At 37.3% G+C, this 19325-nt stretch overlaps 1 long non-coding RNA gene across 1 annotated transcript; it reads left to right on the top strand.

Annotated features, from left to right (window-relative positions):
- Window positions 1-12977: 12977 nt before the first annotated feature.
- Window positions 12978-14991, top strand: LOC114281827 (uncharacterized). The gene is made up of 2 exons (XR_003636026.2): window positions 12978-13169; window positions 14717-14991. It is a non-coding gene; the product is annotated as an uncharacterized LOC114281827 (long non-coding RNA).
- The last annotated feature ends 4334 nt before the right edge of the window (window positions 14992-19325 follow it).

The raw sequence follows: 19325 nt of genomic DNA, 5'->3' as shown, positions 1-19325 counted from the left end.
ATTGTTGGTTTGTCTTGGAAAACCAAGTTTAGAAAGTGATGTTTAACATGTGGAGAATACATGAATGTTGATATTTTTATATTATCTCTTGGAATTATATTATGATGTTATATTGATAAGATATGTGGGAATTTGATCACAATGGAGGATTGTGTGGTGGGATTGAAAAATGGAACTATATTTATGCATGGTTATAGTTTTCATTGCCATTCCATTTAATTATTGTCACAAGTGATTTTGAACCTTGCATTGGAAAGTTATTGCCTTAGGAAAGGAATTGTTTTGTGAAACAAGATCATTTTGATTTGTTTTGGGGTAAATACATTGGTTAGTTCGAATAGAAGATGTAGTTGGTATTAATTAAGTTGGCCTAAGTGTCCATGGTTAAAGACCAAAAACACTCTCGGAGGAGGTACCACGTGCCTTTTGGTTAGCAACCGGTAAAGTGGGGATTGGTAGTGCTTGTTATGCCTACTTGCAGACACCAACGTAGGGATTACCAGAGTCACATTTACGACCCCATAAACTACATTGAAGTTATTGAATTGTTGTATCTTCAAACTGTATTGTGCACAAAAGTTTCAAAAGATAGAGATATATGTTTTTGAGCATGACATGGCATATGCATTCATCTTAGGAGACTGTATAAAATGTATATACACTACTAAAAATTTGAGTTTTTGCGACAGTCTCAAACATCGCAAAATGTGTACATGCCGTCGCAAAATACTTTTTGCGACAGAGTAGCGACGAGAAATGAGGGGTGGCGGAAGGGGGCGTGACAAAAAGTATTTACGACGGTTACAAACCATTGCTTTCTTGTAGCGACAACAAATCAATGGTTTTTGCGACGGTTTAACCTGACACAAAAAAGCGGGAAAAATATCACTTTTAGTGACGATTTAGGATGCCGTCACCAAAAAACTTTTTTAGAGACGGTAGTTGACTTCACTAAAAGTATTATTAGCGGCAGTCTAAAATGTCAATTGGGGTTTTCCTTCAACTGAGCTATTGAATTGGGAATTGATAGCTTTAATAGAGGAAAAGTGTGAAGAAGAAGGGTTGTTCTTGTGATTGGAAAGAGTGGGAGGCATTGATTTTGTGGTTGTTGTTGGTAAGGACTTGAGCCTGCGGAAGTGAGTCTCGAGGTGAGACGGAAGAACAGAGTCGAAAGTGAAACCAGAGCAATTAATTGTGGCAACCTGTTCAAGAACAGAGTGATCCATTGCTTGACTACGGAGCTCTTCCACTGCACTCTCATCACTACTATATGAAAGAAATGAAAAATCTGCCATTGCAAAGAGAGAGAATGATGGCAAAGCAATGGGTTAGGTTTGGGGACTGGGTCATTGTCGAGAGGGTCGCCGGTGAGACAGGTTCGGTGAGGTATAGGACACGAACATGAAAGATGTGTGTTTGCGAAGTAGACAGAATAAAAGATTCACCTTGATCGGTTGGGTTAGGTGGGCCACCGTCGAGCGTGGGTCGCCGGTGAGGGTGGGTACTGTGGAGGAGGAGGAGTGCGTCTGATGACATTTGATTCCAAAACCAAATGTGTATAACTTGTATAGCTTTGGGTTTGGGCGGGAAAATTTCAGTTCTAATTTTGAATTTTTTTTTATAGCCGTTGGATCTGGTAGGTCGAATCTCAGCCGTTGCATAGAGGAAATGATGGAGAGACGTTAAGGAGAGGATCTGAACTCAATATAGTCGTCGAAAAATAAAAAAAGGAACTTATTGGCGACTAAACAGTTAGTAGCCAAAAAAATGAAAGTTTTTGGTGACTAAAAAATTGGTAGCCAAAAAGGAGTGTCACGTTTTTAGCGACTAAAAAATTGGTAACTAAAAAACTAAAGATGGAAAATATTTTCTTTTTGGCGACTAAATATTTTCTTTTGGGAGACTAAATTTTAGTCTCCAATTAGTGACTTTTGACGACTAAAAAAAAATTAGTCACCAATACCTTTCCCGACAATCATCTAGTGACAAAGCTAGCAACCAAAAAATTTAGTTGGCAAAAATCTTCGGTGACTAAAAAAATGACTTTTGGCGACTAAACATTTAATCACCAAAAGTGTAATTTGTTGTAGTGTATGATAAGTACAACAAAGCATGTCAAGAGATTACTTGATATGAACCCAAAAAGAGTCACTTCAACGACCAAAGGGGAGAATTTTGCAATTAACAGATAAACTATACTCCCAAACAATGTTGGATGTAGCTGCAAGAGTAAACTAAGTACTAACTACCAAGGATAATGGGTGCCTTTATGAGTGGAAGTGTTTGACATTAATTAATAAAAAAACATGTGTCAAGTAGCATAAAGGAACTCCTTTGTCTATAAGAAAAATTTCTATGCTTTCAGACAAACATTTGATTAATAAAAATTCTTACTAAAATTTCATCCAGTCAATGTATATATATATTCATTTAATGCATGTTACCAACTTTCTTTGGAATAGAGAGAAATTATAATTTACACTTACCTTATTACACTACGAAGAAGCCTATTCAATGTACAACTTCTCAACAATCAACAATATCAACACCTCCAATTTCTTTTAACAAATACCTCAATTTAATACCATTTTCAAATTTTTGAAACAAAAAAGAATCCTAATCTGTGCATGCACTACTTGCATATATCCAATTATTAGTCATAAAAAATAATTAAATAGAATCTCACACACACTACCTTCCTAGCCTTACTTCTTCTAACTTCTTTGGCTGTTTATCATTTATTAAAGTTGCTTGTGACAGATAACATTGCTTTTTTAAAAAATAAAAAAATAAAAAAAAAGAAAAAAGAAAAGAGAGAGACGCAGACAATAAAAGGAATTATAATTGTTCTTGAATGCATAACAAGCATTAGATGCCAATGATGTTGACATGGAGACTACTGACCATAGAGCTAAATTAATGTTTAATGATTTGTGTAGGGTAGTTATGCATCTTTTTAAATTATTATTGGGCAATGGCAATTGGCAGGTACAATTCACATTTCAATCCCAAAAAAATTACAAAAAGCCTATTGAACATGAATCAAATATTTTTTCCTAGAAAAAAAAATCCAGCGATGAATTTAAATTAAAAAACCCAAAAACCCAGAAAAATATTAATATTTTTGTATCACCAAAAAGCCAATTGTACATGAATCAAATATTTTTCCTTAGAAAAACAAAAAAAGTGTTGCCAAAGAAAAATTGAGCCTTTAGGAGTAAAAATCTTCTTTTCTAGAAACAATCTTCCATCAAACAAAACAAAACCTAAAGAAAACGGGGGAAGGATGGAAAGGGAAATATAATTAAGAAAGAAAAAAAAATTCCAGAGTAAAAGACTGAGGCACATATGATTGAAACAACAATGGTGTCATACCGAGAAAAGGAAAAAAGAGGTATGGCTATCAACACAAAGATGCCGAAGAGAGCTCCTCCGTGATTTGCAACGAGTGGAAGTAGGGGACCTTTTTTTGGATTCAATCTGTTAGATTTAATAAGATAAAAGTAGAGTTGCCATCTCACACTTCTATACACTACATACAAACACATACATACATATATATATATATATGTATGTATGTATATGTTGTGGAGAAAATCAAATCAAAATCTTTATATTTTACAAATAAGAAAATCAAATAGATAACTATAATAAAACAATAAAAGGGTTTTGATTGAACATAGAAGAAGGGACAAATAGATCAGATATTCATGTATGGACATATGTAGAGAAAGATATAGAGAAAGAAAGGTGAAAACCTGGTTATCAAAGAGAGGGCAGCGGTGGATTATCCCAAGGTTCGAATATACAAAGAAGAATGGGGATTTGATTTGTAGAGAGAAAGAGAGAGAGAGAGAGAGAGAGAGAGAGAGAGAAGAAGAAGAAGAAGAAGAAGAAGAAGAAGAAGCAAACCTAGCAGTTGATTGGCAACCCTTCTGAGGTTATCTGGTCTAGTCCAGTCTGTATTAAAAGCAAACCCTTTTGTGCTTTTTGATAGGAAGCCAAAGAGTTGGGGTTGAAGAGGTGGGCTTTTTGATTGTTTCTTTTTCTTTTTTAATATATTTTTTAGAGTTTGGCGCAAGAGATTTTTATTTTGGTGCTAATTAGGGGATTAAGTTTTTGCAACGGTTTGAAATGCCGTCGCAAATTAACAAAAACGCAAAAAATATAAAACCTTTTGCGATGATTTTATGTTATTCATCTCTAATAATAGTATTTATTCGATTCTTCATTTTTTTTTGGCGATTGTCACTTGCCGTCGCAAAAAAAAAAAAAAAGATTTTGCGACGAATTTTTTTACCGTCGTAAATGCCTATTTTTTGCGATGATTTTTTAACCGTCGCAAATGCTTCCGTGTCTAAAGCCCCATTTTTTAGTAGTGATACTTTGTTAAGATTTTTCCTACTAGGCTTTGTGCTCACCCTATGGGATTTTGTACAGGAAAAGATGTGGTGATCTCGCCGAGTTAAAGGCATGAAATGTATTTTGAAAGCATACGGCTCTTTCCCTTTTGTTGTAATTATTTTGATAAGCCAAGGGCTTTACATGTATGGGTTTGAAAACCATTATTTTTTGTAACCAGGCATAAACCTTGGAAATTGTAGCCCTTAACGGCATTGTTTTGTACTTGACATATTGTGCCACATGCTATAGATTCATATTCTACAGATGTTGAATGGATAACTACATATGGGATATTTTTTGTAAATCTCTTGAGTTTAATGAATACAATTGTGGGAGATTTGGTGATGATGTAAATGTTGAGGCTTTATTTTCCATATACATTAAACAGTGGGAGTTGTTGATTTGGAAACAAGATAATGAAATTGGAAGTTATTGAGTCTTTATTGTTTTTCTTGGGAGTGTTACAACTTGGTATCAGAGCTATCGGGTTTGAATACTTGGGGCTCGCAAGAAGTGGTCGTTTTTCCACAATGGGTTCATTTCGCTTAACTAGGAGATGTTTCATGTTTAGGTGTTATGTGATAACATGTTTATATGACTAGATAGGTATGGGATTGAACCTTTGGGATGTTGTTTGCGCCTATTAAATTCCTTGAAACCTTATTAGAAGGGCAGCTAATCAATGCTCATTCTAATAAGAATTCTTGGTATTTTGTGGGGCAAATTTCATCGTAAATTAGTAATCCATATCTGTTTATGTGATTATGTGGAGTGAAACTAAGTGTTTACATGAAACGGGAATGTATAAATTTGTGGTGATAGGACGTGTGAGATAAGTTGCGAGCATATATGAGATTGTGTGCTAAATTGTTTATTATTATCCTTATTTAGGATGTCAGCAAGAGCTCAGGCACGTGGTGGTAGAGGCGGGAGGCATGGTAGGCCTTGTTGAGGACTATATGAAGTACTGGTCCATGAGGTTTTGGTGCAAGAAGAAGGGTTCGGCCAAGCTAATGTGGCTGAGCAAGCAGGCCAAGCTAACATGGCCAAGCAAATAAGGCAAGCGGGAGTCCTAGAACAAGCGGGTCAAGCCACAATGGGTGCCCTAGCCCGAGAGATGGCGGGGGCTTTGAGAGAGTCGATGAACATCTTAAGGGGGGAGAACCAAACCCGAGCGAACACCATGGAGTCAAGGGTGAGTTTTCTTACAATAGTGTTTTTGCGGGCTAAGCTGGATGAGTTTTATGATGGCCCGGAGCCTAAGAAGGCGAATGAGTGGCTTGAACAAAGAGTGAAGACATTCGAGATGCTTCACATTAATGATAGTGAACTAAGGGTGACTTTGGTGAGTTACCATTGCATAGAATTTGAGAAGAGATTGAGCACCAAAATCTTGTTCAAGGTTGCCAGGAACATGATCTGGAACTATGACCGTATTATGAAGGCCGCGACACATGTAGAGATTACAATGGGGTTTGAGGTCTAGGGGTCAAGAGTCTCAAGGGGACTTTAGACCTAGCAAGAAGCAAAGGTGCACCTCTTCATCCTAGCCCCAATTACTGCAGAATGGATCTATATTTCCATTGCCGAGTGTTGGACCGGGGAGGAATGCTCAGGGTAGTTTCAAGTGTGGCCAATAGGGTCACAAGGCTAGTTCCTACCCACAAAAGAAAAGAGGGCAGCAGATGTTACCACCAACACTACCTAATCGATCTCAGAGTCAGTCCCAGAGTAGGGGGCAAGAACCTATATACTTTCAGTGTGGTCAGTCGAGACATATGAGGAGAGCTTGTCCGCAATAGGGATGTACGTATCAGGGTCGAGGCAAACTCAAAGCCATCAGCAGGCTCATTCAATCCAGACCTCATGACCTAATCAAGGAGCCGCCTCGGCTCAATCGGTACAGTAGGCCTATGCTCCGGGAGACAAGCCAGTTGATCAAAGGCCACAGGGGCGCGTGTATACTATTACAGCACCAGAGCAGTAGCCAAGATCCTCTGTTGTGAGAGGTATTTTTGTTGTGTTCAATTCTTTGGCTAATGTGTTGATTGATATGGGTACATCGCATGCATTTATATCTTTTACTTTTGCTTCTGCATTGGGGTTAGAGGTGGCTTAGTTAGCGTCTTCACTTAGGGTAGAGTCACCAACTGGGAGTAAAATTGACTTAGACCAGCGGTGTCATGGTTATGAGTTAGAGGTTGCTAGGTGCTGACTTCCTTTTGCATTTTTGTTGTTAGACATGTCAAGTTTTGGTGTTATTTTAGGCATGGATTGGTTGTCTTCGTATCGTGCTGTTATTGATTATTGCCGTCAGAGAGTTACAGTGTGCACCTTGAGTGGTGATTGTTTTTATTTTTTGGGGGACTAAGTTAATAGAGTCTCATCATTAGTTTATGACCCTTGTGGCAGGGGCAAGCCTAGTTGTCTTCTTGCAACTCTCTTGGGTAGTGGGAGTGATGGGGTACGATTTGAATTGCCGAGGGGAGTTTGTGAATATTCGGATGTCTTTCCTGAGGATCTTCCTAGTTTGCCACCTCACCAAGAGACCGAGTTCTCCATTGACTTAGTGCCTGGCACAGAACCGTATAGATTCGCACCCGCAAAATTACATGATTTGAAGATTCAACTCCAAGAACTTTTAAACAAAGGTTTTACTCACCCTAGTACATCACCTTGGGGAGCGTCGGCTCTCTTTGTGAAGAAGAAGGATGGGTCATTGCGGTTGTATATTGATTATCGCAAGTTGAATCGAGTTACTATTAAGAACAAGTATCCTCTACCCAGAATAGATGACTTATTTGACTAACTTAGAGGGTCTCGTTGCTTTTTGAAGATAGACTTGAGATCGGGGTACCATCAGTTGAGAGTTGGGGAGGAGGATATCCAAAAAATGGCTTTTCGCACGCGTTATGGCCACTATGGATTCCTAGTAATGCCTTTCGGTTTAACCAATGCTCCTGCTTCCTTTATGGACTTGATGAATCGAGTCTTCTAAGAATTCTTAGGCCGTTTCGTGCTCGTCTTTGTGGACAATATCTTGATTGATTCAACGTCCAAGGAGGAACAACAGGAACACTTACAGATAGTGCTTGACTTAAGTGCGCCAATTATATGCTAAATTTGAGAAATGTGAGATTTGGCTGACTGAAGTGAAGTTTTTGGGGCATGTTGTGTTGGGAGAATGACTAACTATAGATTCTTTTAAGATAGATGGCGTGCAAGATTGGAAACAACCTAAAAATATTTTTGCAATCCAGAGTTTCCTAAGGTTGGCCGGGTATTATCATTGTTTCATGAGGGACTTCTCTAGACTAGTCGCACCATTGACCAGGTTGACAAGGAAGGGTGTCAAATTTGTATGGAACAAAACTTGTGAGAAGTCATTCCAAGAACTTAAGACTAGGTTGACCATTGCATCGGTTTAGATAATTTCGAAAAGGGGCTTGGGTTATATCGTTTATTGTGATGCGTCCCAAGATGGACTTGGTTGTGTATTGATGCAAGAAGGGAAGATTGTGGCCTATGCATGACAATTGAAAACTCATTAGAAGAATTAACCCACCCATGATTTAGAGTTAGTGGCGGTAATTTTTATCTTGAAGATTTGGAGGCATTATTTGTATGGTGAAAAGTTTGATGTTTTCTCCGATCATAAGAGTCTAAAATACTTATTTTCCCCAAAAAAATTTGAATTTACGCCAACAGAGATGGATGGAATTTATGGAAGATTGTGACTTTAAGTTGTATTATCATCTGGGGAAGGCCACCGTAGTGGCTTATGCCTTGAGTCGGAAATCTATGAGTAGTGTGGTAAGTGTTGCCATTCGGGAATCGGATATGCTAGGTGATATCGGTGAGTTTAATTTGCAGCTGGGCGAGTCTAGCGAGGGTGCTACCTTATTTACTTTAATTGTTCAACCTACCTTGATTAGCAGAGTCATAGAGGCACAACAGGGTGACCGTGAGGTGGAAACAATCCGCGATAGGATCTCCAATGGGAAGGAAGAGAAGGGTTAGAGCATCAACTCATATTTGAGTGTAAGGTATCTAGACCATTTGTTTGTGTCGGAATCTTGTAGAGTAGAGGTACTCTGAGAATTTCATCACTCATACCTTGCAATACATCCGAAAGGTGCTAAAATGTATCATGATCTTAGTTGTCAGTTTTGGTGGAGGGGTATGAAACGAGACGTCACCCTATTTGTTTCGAAATGCTGTACTTGCCAACAAATGAAGGCCGAGCACCAAAAGCCAGCAGGTTTGCTACAATCCTTACCTATTGCCGAGTGGAAATGGGAGCAATTTATCATGGATTTTGTAATTGGGCTTCCTAGAACACAACAGGGTAATGATGTCATTTGGGTGATTGTTGATAGGTTGACTAAGTCTATGCACTTCATTTCGATGCGCACCGGTGACTCAATTGATTATTTGGCAGAGTTGTACATTAGAGAGATAGTTCAACTTCATGGGGTCCCTATGACCATTGTTTCGGATAGAGATCCTCGTTTCACTGCCCGGTTGTGGCAAAGCCTTCAAGAGGCATTGGAAACTAAATTGACCCTTAGCACCACTTAGAGTTTGGAGGACATGCTTACCATTCAGGCTTTGGAGGACATGCTTAGAGTTTGTGTCCTTGATTTCAAAAGGTCTGAGGAGAGGCACCTACCGTTGATTGAGTTCACCTATAGCAATAGTTATCAGGTTAGTATCAGGATGGCACCATTCGAGGCCTTGTATGGCCGACCTTGTAGATCATTAGTTTGTTGGGCCGAGGTGGGTGATGTGTAGATGTTAGGCTTGAAGATTGTTAGAGAGACAACTGAGAAAGTTGCTCTCATTTGAAAGAGGCTAGCTACGACTCAAAGCCGACAGAAGAGTTATGCTGATAAGAGAAGGCGACCTCTATCTTTCGAGGTTGGTGACCATGTGTTTCTTAAGATCTCACTGAAATGGGGTTTGATGAGATTTGGTAAGAGTGGAAAATTGTCTCCAAGGTTTATTGGACCTTTTGAGATTTTAGATCGGATTGGGGAAGTGGCTTACCATTTGGCCTTACCACCACAACTTTCTAGGGTTCACAACGTGTTCCACGTATCTATACTTAGGAAGTACGAACCTGATCCTTCACATGTACTTGATTGGGTTGACTTGGATGTAGATAAGGATGCCTCATACGAAGAGCGACCGATTCAAATTTTAGATGTCTGAGAACAAGTGTTAAGGGGCAAGACTATACCATTAGTGAAGGTGTTGTGGAGACATCATGGGGTTGAGGAAGCAACTTGGGAATGAGAGGCGGAAGTCCGCTCCAAGTATCCGGATTTATTTAAGAATGCTTAGTTAGTTCTAGATTGTAATTTTCTCTGGCATTTGAGAATAAATCGTTGGAATTATAAACCACTTGTTGTTATGATTGTTGCTGTCTTTTTAAGCATAAGAATTGTTGAAGGATTGTTACAATTGTTGTTGAACTTATGCTTATGATTATTGTATTTGTGGTGGTTGGAATTGTGGCCTTGGCCCATGGAAAATTTTGATGATGGTAGTGAAACATTTTTGAGATTGAGATCTGCATGCTATAATTGATTTGTTGTTATTGTGGATTCATTATTGTCATTAGTGTGGTTGTTACCATTCGGAGCCTTTTGTTGTTGTATTGTCCTTCTTCGTCGGAGGTGGTTGGTGAGAGGTGTGACCAAATTTCGAGGCAAAATTTCCTAAGGGGGGAGTAGTGTGATGTCCTTGGTGTTGGACTTGACTAGTATAGAGTTAGTTAGTGTGCATTACTTTTGGCGTTTTGTTTACCGTACTGGGTCGTTGAGATTTCTTTTCTACTCTTACTTGATCTCTCTTAACTTTTCCAAGTTAAAATTTTGAATTTTGGGTATTGGAACTAGTTTCGGAGTACAAAAATCAAATTCTGAGTTTTTGGGCAAAATCGCTCGTGCGGATTTGGCAACCGCTCGAGTAGATTCTCACAAGGGTTTCTTGGTTTTCTGGGCAGAAAACAGATCGTGTGGATTCTATATTCTGCTCGAGCGGATTTTGGGAAAATTTATGGGTTCTTCTCTAAAGCAAACTGCCCTTGGAGGCATTAGAATTTAAATTGCTCCTGCGAATTTCGACGTGTCTATCTTGAATTTCATGCTCTTTTCCTCAAAACTGATGCCAAAAACGTGTTAGACACACTTTTTCACTTCTCTCTATAGTCATCTTTTCTCTCCCTTCTCTCTACAAACACACCCAAATCCAAACTTTTCTTAATGATTTAGCAAAAATCTTCAAGAATTTGAGGGGTTTTTTACACCAAATTGAAGAGGGCGACGAGGGCTACCTTTACACTACCTGAATCGAGTTTTCATCAACATTAAACTTTAGGGTTTTCATCTCCTTCCTCTTCCAGGCTTGAGGTATGGATAATCTTTGAGTTATATATATGTTTTTGCAAGTCTAAACTTGTTTGGAGTATTTCTTGATGTTTGGATCTTGATTTTGGGTTGGTGAACCCTAGATGATATTAGAAGTAAATTTGCTCTATTTTTCAAGCTTTTGAGAATATGGGCTATGTTCCATAGTGTGGGTGTTATTGTCGAAAAATCCTTTAAAAAATGGAATGAAAACCTAGTTATGGTGAAAACCCTAGAATTTGGAGAAATTTTTATAATTGTATCAAATGAGGAATTTCATGGAAGAAATGGGAATTATTGATTTTAAAACTTATTGTTGGTTTGTCTTGGAAAACCAAGTTTAGAAAATGATGTTTAACATGTGGAGAATACATGAATGTTGGTATTGTTATGTTATCTCTTGGAATTATATTATGATGTTATATTGATAAGAGATGTGGGAATTTGATCGCAATGGAGGATTGTGTGGTGGGATTGAAAATGGAAACTATATTGATGCATTGTTATATTTTTCATTGCCATTCCATTTAGTCATTGTCATAAGTGATTTTGAACCTTGCAATGGAAAGTCATTGCCTTGAGAAAGGAATTGTTTTGTGAAACAAGATCATTTTGATTTGTTTTGGGGTAAATACGTTTGTAAGTTCAAATATGGGTGCAGTTGATATTGATTAAGTTGGCCTGAGTGTCCATAGTGAAAGACCGAAAACACAAGCGGAAGAGGTACCACATGCCTTCCGGTTAGCAACTGGTAAAGTAGGTATTAGTAGTGCTTGTTATGCCTACTTGCAACCTAGGGATTACCTAAATCGTATTTACAACCTCTTAAACTACATTGAAGTTATTGAATTGTTGTATCTTCAAATTGCATTGTGCACAAAAGTTTCAAAAGATACAAATATATGTTTTTGAGCATGACATGACATATGCATTCATCTCAGGAGATTGTATAAAATGTATATACTTTGTTAAAATTTTTCCTACTAGGCTTTGTGCTCACCTTATTGATTTTTGTGCAGGAAATGATGTGGTGATCCCACCGAATTAAAGGCGTGAAATGTATTTTAAGAGCAAAAGGCTCTTTCTCTTTTGTTGTAATTATTTTGATAAGTCAAGGGCTTTACATGTATGGGTTTGAAAACCATTATTTTGTGTAATTGGGGATAAACCATAGAAATTGTAGCCCTTGAGGGTATTGTTTTGTACTTGGCATATCGTGCCACATGTTATAGATTCATATTCTAGGGATGTTGAATGTATAAACTGCATGTGGGATAGTTTTTGTAAATCTCTTGAGTTTAATGAAAACAAATGTGGGAGATTTGGTGATGATATAAATGTTAAGGCTTTATTTTCCGTATACATTAAACAGTGGGAGTTGTTGATTTGGAAACAAGATAATGAAATTGGAAGTTATTGAGTCTTTATTGTGTTTTTCTTCGGGGCATTACAACTAAATACATCTAGATAGCTTTTGATGACGATATAGAATGTGATGGATCACCAATTTGAGCTGCTAACTATCAAAGAAATGAGATGAACTCATGAAGAAGGACAAATAGAAAAAATATATATATATATATATATATCTATTTGGAAAATGGAGCGATATGAGATGAAGATATTTGATTTGTTTCCGATACAAGTGCTACAAGTTTGGTGGACCAAACTTTCGAAGGGGGAGAGACTATGATAACCACACCGTACACATCCTTTACATTTATTTAATTATGGAGATTTGAGTTTTAATTGCATATTCTAATTTGATTTTGGAATTTATTGGCATATTCTATGTATGATTTGATTATGTGAAATATTTGTTTGATTGTGTGTGATAATTTGTATCTGATTTGTATATGCTTTTGTTAAGGATTTGTTTCTGAATCAGAAATTGAAAGCCTAAATGACTTAAGAAAATATAATGGATAAGTTGAATCAGTTTAATTTCATGTATTGAGCCTTATAGGAAATTAATTAAATATTTGATTTAGTTTAATAAAAATTAATATGATTAAATTAAGCCTTAATTGAGTGTGATTAAGTTAATTAAGTCATGGACTAATTATGTTAATCAAGACTAAGTTGTGATTAATTAAGGTAATGTGTAATTAGTAATTAAATTAATCCTAATCAATTTAGTATAGAAGAGTCTAGAGTTTTGGTGTGTGTGTGTATAATTGTGTTGACTCAAGAGGTGTGGGTTGTATTCTTTTATGTGTTAGAGAAAACCTAGAGAGAGAGAGAGAGAGAGAGAGAGAGAGAGAGAGAGAGTGTTAGAGAACTCAAGAGTTGAAGGAGGAAAGCTTAGAGAAGTGAAGAATTTGAAGGAAAACTAAAGAATTCAAGCTTAAGGTAAAAAAATTCAAACCAAAATCTTATAGTTAATTCATCTATCACTTGAATTCAAGAAGTAATTTGGAGATTAATTATGTAATTTGACAATAATTGGGTTTTGAATATAAAATTGAGTTGGGTTAAAGAATATGAGTTATAATTCTTTTAATTTGTCAATTTTGAGTTCAATTTTAGAAGTTATACTTGAATTAAGCTTCATAAATTACATGCATCAAGATCTTTGAGGATTTAAGCCATGCAATTTTATTACACATTTGATTTTGAAGAAAAATTTTGGAAACCATGAGTTTATGAAGATTTGGGTTTTGATTTTGAAATTAAGTAAGGTTTTGATTCAAATAAGTTAATTATTAATCATGTTTCATGTTTATTTTCATGCTTTGATTAAGTAATGCATGAGTTTTGGTCACCAAATTGAGTTCCAAATGCTTACACTTTGCAAAATTTCAGAATGCTCTTGAAACCCAGAACCACATGTGCAGTCGTCAAACCAAATAGGGCTAAACATACCTAAATAACTATATGTGTGGCTGGGAGCTTTTGCACGTGCGAAAAACAAGAGAATTTGTTTTGTTGTTCTTTGACCTTTTCAACTTTCCGGACATCTCTATGCATATATGAAGACTAACCGAGAATTAAAAGACACTTAGAAACCGGCGTTAACTAATCTGAATGAATAAACGGAATGGAAATTAATGAAATGCTTTTGTTTTATCAAATTGTGTATGTGCTTTCTATAGGTTGGACCGCCAAGGAGTAACATCCGAGCCAAGGCACTGTGAATAATGTCTTTGTAAAGATATTTTTGTATAAATGGTTTTGAAAATGCTATAACATGAGATGTTTTATGAAATATGTATATTGTTTACGAAATGTTCCGACATGATAAGTGTTCCAATACGATAAGTGTTCTGATACAAGTACTTTCTGAAATGATAAAATATGCTAAGTGTTTATAGTATGATAAGCTTTTCCAAAATTATGGTTTTTGATAAGAATGAATGAGTTTCCTTTTTTATTATCTAAAGTGACGTCCATAAAAAAATGCTTGATCTTTGGAAACCTCTGTTCAGTCTTCTACTCATCATAGAAGTTTTGTATATGTTATTGATTCGTTATAAACGTTCTATATGATGTCGATCTTTGATGTTTGTTCTGCATGGCTCCGATCATGTATGATCATTCTGTATAGCTTCATTCTTGTATGTAATCGACCCATTATAGAGGTTTTGTATGTTTTGGTTGCAATGTGGACGTCCTGTATGATCTCGACCAATGTGGACGTTCTGTATGTTTTCAATCCTTTGAGGTTGTTTTGTCAAGCTTTACTCTGTTTATTTTGTATGGTGCTATCAAATGTACCACGTAATGTGTTTTAACTATGAAAGTTTTGATGAACTTCATGTATTATAAATATATTTGAAAAATGCTTGATCATGTTATGAATATTGTTTTTATTAAGTTCTTGAACTCATTCATTTAACCTCTTTACATTAACATTATTAATTGGGCTTCTAACTCACCCACTTCCCCTATATATGTAGGTGAGTATCTGGAACTAGAGTTTGCTTTGGAGTCAACCTATTTTAGAAGATCATCCAAAGAAATGCCTTCATATTGAGGCTTTAGCTTTTGTTTTTGGCCAAGCTTTGTTAAGCTTTATTTTGTTAAGTTTTGTTAAGCCATGTATGTGATCTTAGGCAGTGTATCAGATAAATGTTTGTGTATATTATAAGTGTGTTGTTAAATGTTTTTGAGTATTTCGGTTCATATAATGTATGCACAATTCAATGGATAATATTATTTCTATTTTTATTTATGCTTTAGGCCCCGATATTTAATAACTATTTTGTGATTTGGTTAAGAGGCTGTAGGTAATCTATAATTACTAGCCAGTCACCACTCCAACATCTAGGGGCGGGTTGGGATCGTGATAGTCTTCTCCTTTTGTACCTTAGCTTCAAAACTCGAAATTCTCTAATTATGACGGATCAGGTCTTTTACTTAGTTTTCTTTGTTAAAGATTTCTTAATTTTCCATAAAATTAAATGGCGACTCTATTAGTGTGGAATAAAGCAAGTTGACAGAATATAGTACGAAAATATGCCTAATAACCAAAAAGGCACAACGTCCACAGGTGGCCAGTAGTGAGATTAGGATTTGAAAAAGGAGAGAAGGATGTAGGAGAGATGAAAATGGATGTAAAGGAAGGTACCATTGAATAGGGTAAAATTGGTCTATAAGAAAGTGTAAAGAGATGGTGTACAAATTTAATTGATTGTAATGAAAATATAAGGATAAGGAGATAGAATAGTGGTATAAGTAGAATTACACTTTTTAAAAAGTTAATAAATCTCATGTCTTCTTTTTTTAAGATGAAAATACTCGTCTTGGCGCATGAAATTGACATTAAGATTCTTTAACTCAAGTGTAATGTTAGATAATAATGATAATAAATTAAATTTATCACGTGAAAACTAATGTTGTTGTAGACGTCCCCGAACGCTCCCGGGAGGGTGAGTCCTGTTCTGTTCATTTGGGGTCACTACAGCTCAGACTCTCAAATTTGTCACGGTTCTTAATCTGAACCAAAGAGTCCAAATCCGGCAAATTGTTTTGGGAAAACAGATTTTGAAAGAAGTGCCAAACATGGACTGCTTTGCCAGATACAGAGTCGCCACCTAAATATTTTATTTTTTGGAAATTTAGGAAACCCTGACTCGGTGCCAAAGGCCATATAGCGATCCCGGGTTTACCCTTGTTGTATAGTGATCCGGACATGTGTCCGTGGATGTTGGTAGTTGCTTATTATCTTGTTTACATCCTTTCTTACTTTGTATTTGAGTTATAGGATGTGTTGAGCGGGTTTGTTACAGGTTGGTTGAGTTTAGAAACCAAAACTAGTTGCCCAGATTTTTGGCCTGTACGCTCGAGCGGAGGTGTTGGCGCTCGAGCGTAGATTACACCCATTCAGTATTTTCCTGTGCAGCGTTGTACGCTCGAGCGTGGTATTGGCCGCTCGAGCGGGGTTGTCTGAGTGCCGCTCGAGCGTAGGGTTGGGAGCTCGAGCAGAGGCCTGGTTCTGCAAAAGTGCTGGGCGAGTGCATTCTGAGCTCGAGCGGGAGGTTGGCCGCTCGAGCGGAAGTCTGTGAGTGGCCGCTCGAGCGGGGTGTTTTACGCTCGAGCGGAGACCTGGGTTAAAGTCCCGAAATTGTGACTTTTCAAATCACTTTTTCACTTTCTCTTCTCTCTCTTACTTTTCCAAAATCACCATTGTTGAGCCTCTCACTCTAGACTCTACCTTCTCTCTAGGTTTTGATCTAGTAGGAGTGATTTACTCACCTTTGGCCTTTACAAAAAAGTTGTTGATCGTCGAGGGCTTCATTTTAATCTGAAAATCTCGGGTTTTGGAGCACGTTGGGTTTTGTCGTCTTCTCCTTTGGGACTCCGAATTTGAGGTAGGGATAACCTACTCCTCTCTATGGGTTTTGTCTTTAAATTTTGGTATTTTGAGATGTTGGGCTTGGTTTGGTAATTTTGTGAAAGTTTGGGGCTTTTGTGTAATTTTTACAAAAGTTGGGGTTTTAATTTATAATAAACCTAGATGCATGTTTGGCATAGAAAATGGAATGATTGTTGAATCATTGATGAAAATGGGACCTAAGGGTTGAAATGGTAATTATGGAAAATGGCCTAATTACATTGTTTAATTAATTGGGATAATTAATTGGTGAGAAATGAGGAAATGAAATGTTGATTGAATATCCATTTGTGCATTTAATTTCTGTTTTAGAAATAACTGCTTTGGGCTATCGGTGGAGGATAGTCGAGATTGTTGTAGACAATGCATGATGATTAGGTAAACGGAAACTAATCAATGGAATGTGTCATGGAACTTGACAGTTGATAGAATACATTAATTGTGTGTATTGTGTGATTGTATATAGAACCAATGTGTTTATATACGTTATGTGTAGAGGAGGAGATAGGGGATGTACTCCGCGGTTTAGGGGAAGATAGGGGATGTACCTCTAAACCGGATAGGTATTGGGAGGAGATAGGGGATGAACTCCGTAGACAGAGCTCATATGCTTGTCTAGAGAAGTGAAGATAGAGCTCATATGCTTATCTTTGTGAAGTGTGGATACAGCTTGTATGCTTATCTGTGGATATTGTTGATATACATATCTGTTGTAGAGTGTGGATACAGCTTGTATGCTTATCTGTGGATATTGTTGATATACATATCTGTTGAGAATGTGGATATAGCTTTTATGCTTATCTGAATGTGAGATATATTTTTTATACATATCTGTGGAAATGATGATAGAGCTAGCATGCTTATCTGTTGAAAAAGGGAAAATGAAAAGTAATTGGGACTTGTAAGTCGTTGACATAAATATGTAATTTATGTGATTGTATCAGTGTTGACCAACTATCAATTGCTAATGTTTTAGTCATTGTCCATGGTTGGTTTAGTGTATTTCTACTGGGCTGTGGCTCACCCTATATGGGAATATCATTTTCAGGTACAGGAAGCATGCCACCTCCAAGGACATAGCTTGGGAGGCTAGAGGCGGACATAGTGTAGTTGTTTTACTTTTGATGTATTACATGTAACTTCAAGCCAAGGGCTTAATGTGTAAACGAGTTAGTACTCTTTTGTTGAAACCAAGTGTTAACTTGGAAAGCTGTAAGCCCGTAGGGCATTTTGTTTTGATGTTAGCATGTAATACTTATGTAATGAAACTCAATGAAATAAAGGAACGTGGTTAGTTTATATGTAAATGCTTGTATTATCTGATGGGTTTAATGTTATTATTTTGAGGGCGTTACAGGCCACGTGTCCGTCATCACCAAAGTTGCCTCGGCTCGGGAACTTGGGTACGATTGGGGAAGGTCACTTCGTGAGCACCCCCGCTCGCCCGATCAAAGATCGGCCTCTACTAACCATGATATCTATTTTTGAAAACATTGTGTGTTCTTATTCCGGTTATTAGCCTAGATTACTATGTGATGCTCACAGCATACAAGTATAGACCGGGTCGCCTGAATTGGAACAAAACATTTCATGTTTGTTTGTTTGAAAATGGTTTGATGGTGCTACTCGCAAGTAGGCTAAGACGTGGATTTGCCACCCTCGAGTGGGCTTAGAAAACATGATTTTGCCACTATCTAGTGGGCTTAAAACAAACATTTGATGAATTGTCCCAATTCAGATAACCCAACCTTCACCCACAGGCATTCAAGGCAGTTATATCACATAAGCAAATAGTCTCATGGTAAGCATGCTATTCATGGCAGTCACTCACACGCATGCAAGGATGCTAAAGCATAAAACTCACCGAGTACTCCAAGCCAAAACAGAAGCTCATTAGAAATCATGCATGATCCTAAATACACAGAAATGCCTAATGCAACACATGCAAAATGCAACTATAGCAGGCTCGGCTATTCTAAACATGGTATATGAAATGCTACAGCTAATCATGTATTCAACTTGGAATTGAAATACAAATGCAGTTAGTATGATGCGCCGAGCCCGGTGCATGCAAAACAGATGAATGAATGCAAACATGCTATCATACTGTATGCTAATTGAAATATGCCCTAATCTAACCATTATAAGCGGGTAAATAAAAGGGAAGAAAGACGTGGGGTTGGAAGACATACATCACACGCACGCACACTTATTACAGTTATGCCCCCGCGCAGAGGGTCCAAATAAATAATACAGTCCCGAATAAAAGAATAGTACAGTCCAAATAATGTACAAATTCCTAATTAATTTACAAATTAACTAAAAAAGCTGTAAAACTGGCATGCAAGCCAGGGACTGCCTTGACTCCGCTCCAGATGATGAATGACGCATGCCCGGGTGTCTTTGCGCGGAAATCCACGGCGATGCCCCGATTAGCCTCTGTTTGCACTTTTTCTTGAAATGCGCGCCAAACTCCGGAAAGTTGCTGATTCTTGATTTTTTTTGCTGCAACAGAGAGCAGGAAAGGGGCATAGCAATGTATTTCACAAATATATGCATGCCTCGATCCTCGTGCCACCAATCACGCATATCGATGCATGATGGCCGAGGAGCTGAATTGCACAATTCAATGTAGAATGAATGTACATGAAAACACAACAAAACCTAACTCC

Source organism: Camellia sinensis, chromosome 11 (genome assembly GCF_055761805.1).
Source record: "Camellia sinensis isolate YWXY chromosome 11, ASM5576180v1, whole genome shotgun sequence".
In the NCBI taxonomy this organism is placed as follows: Eukaryota; Viridiplantae; Streptophyta; class Magnoliopsida; order Ericales; family Theaceae; genus Camellia; species Camellia sinensis.
The sequence above is the reverse complement of the archived record's forward strand: the minus strand, read 5'-3'. Positions and strand labels throughout refer to the sequence as shown.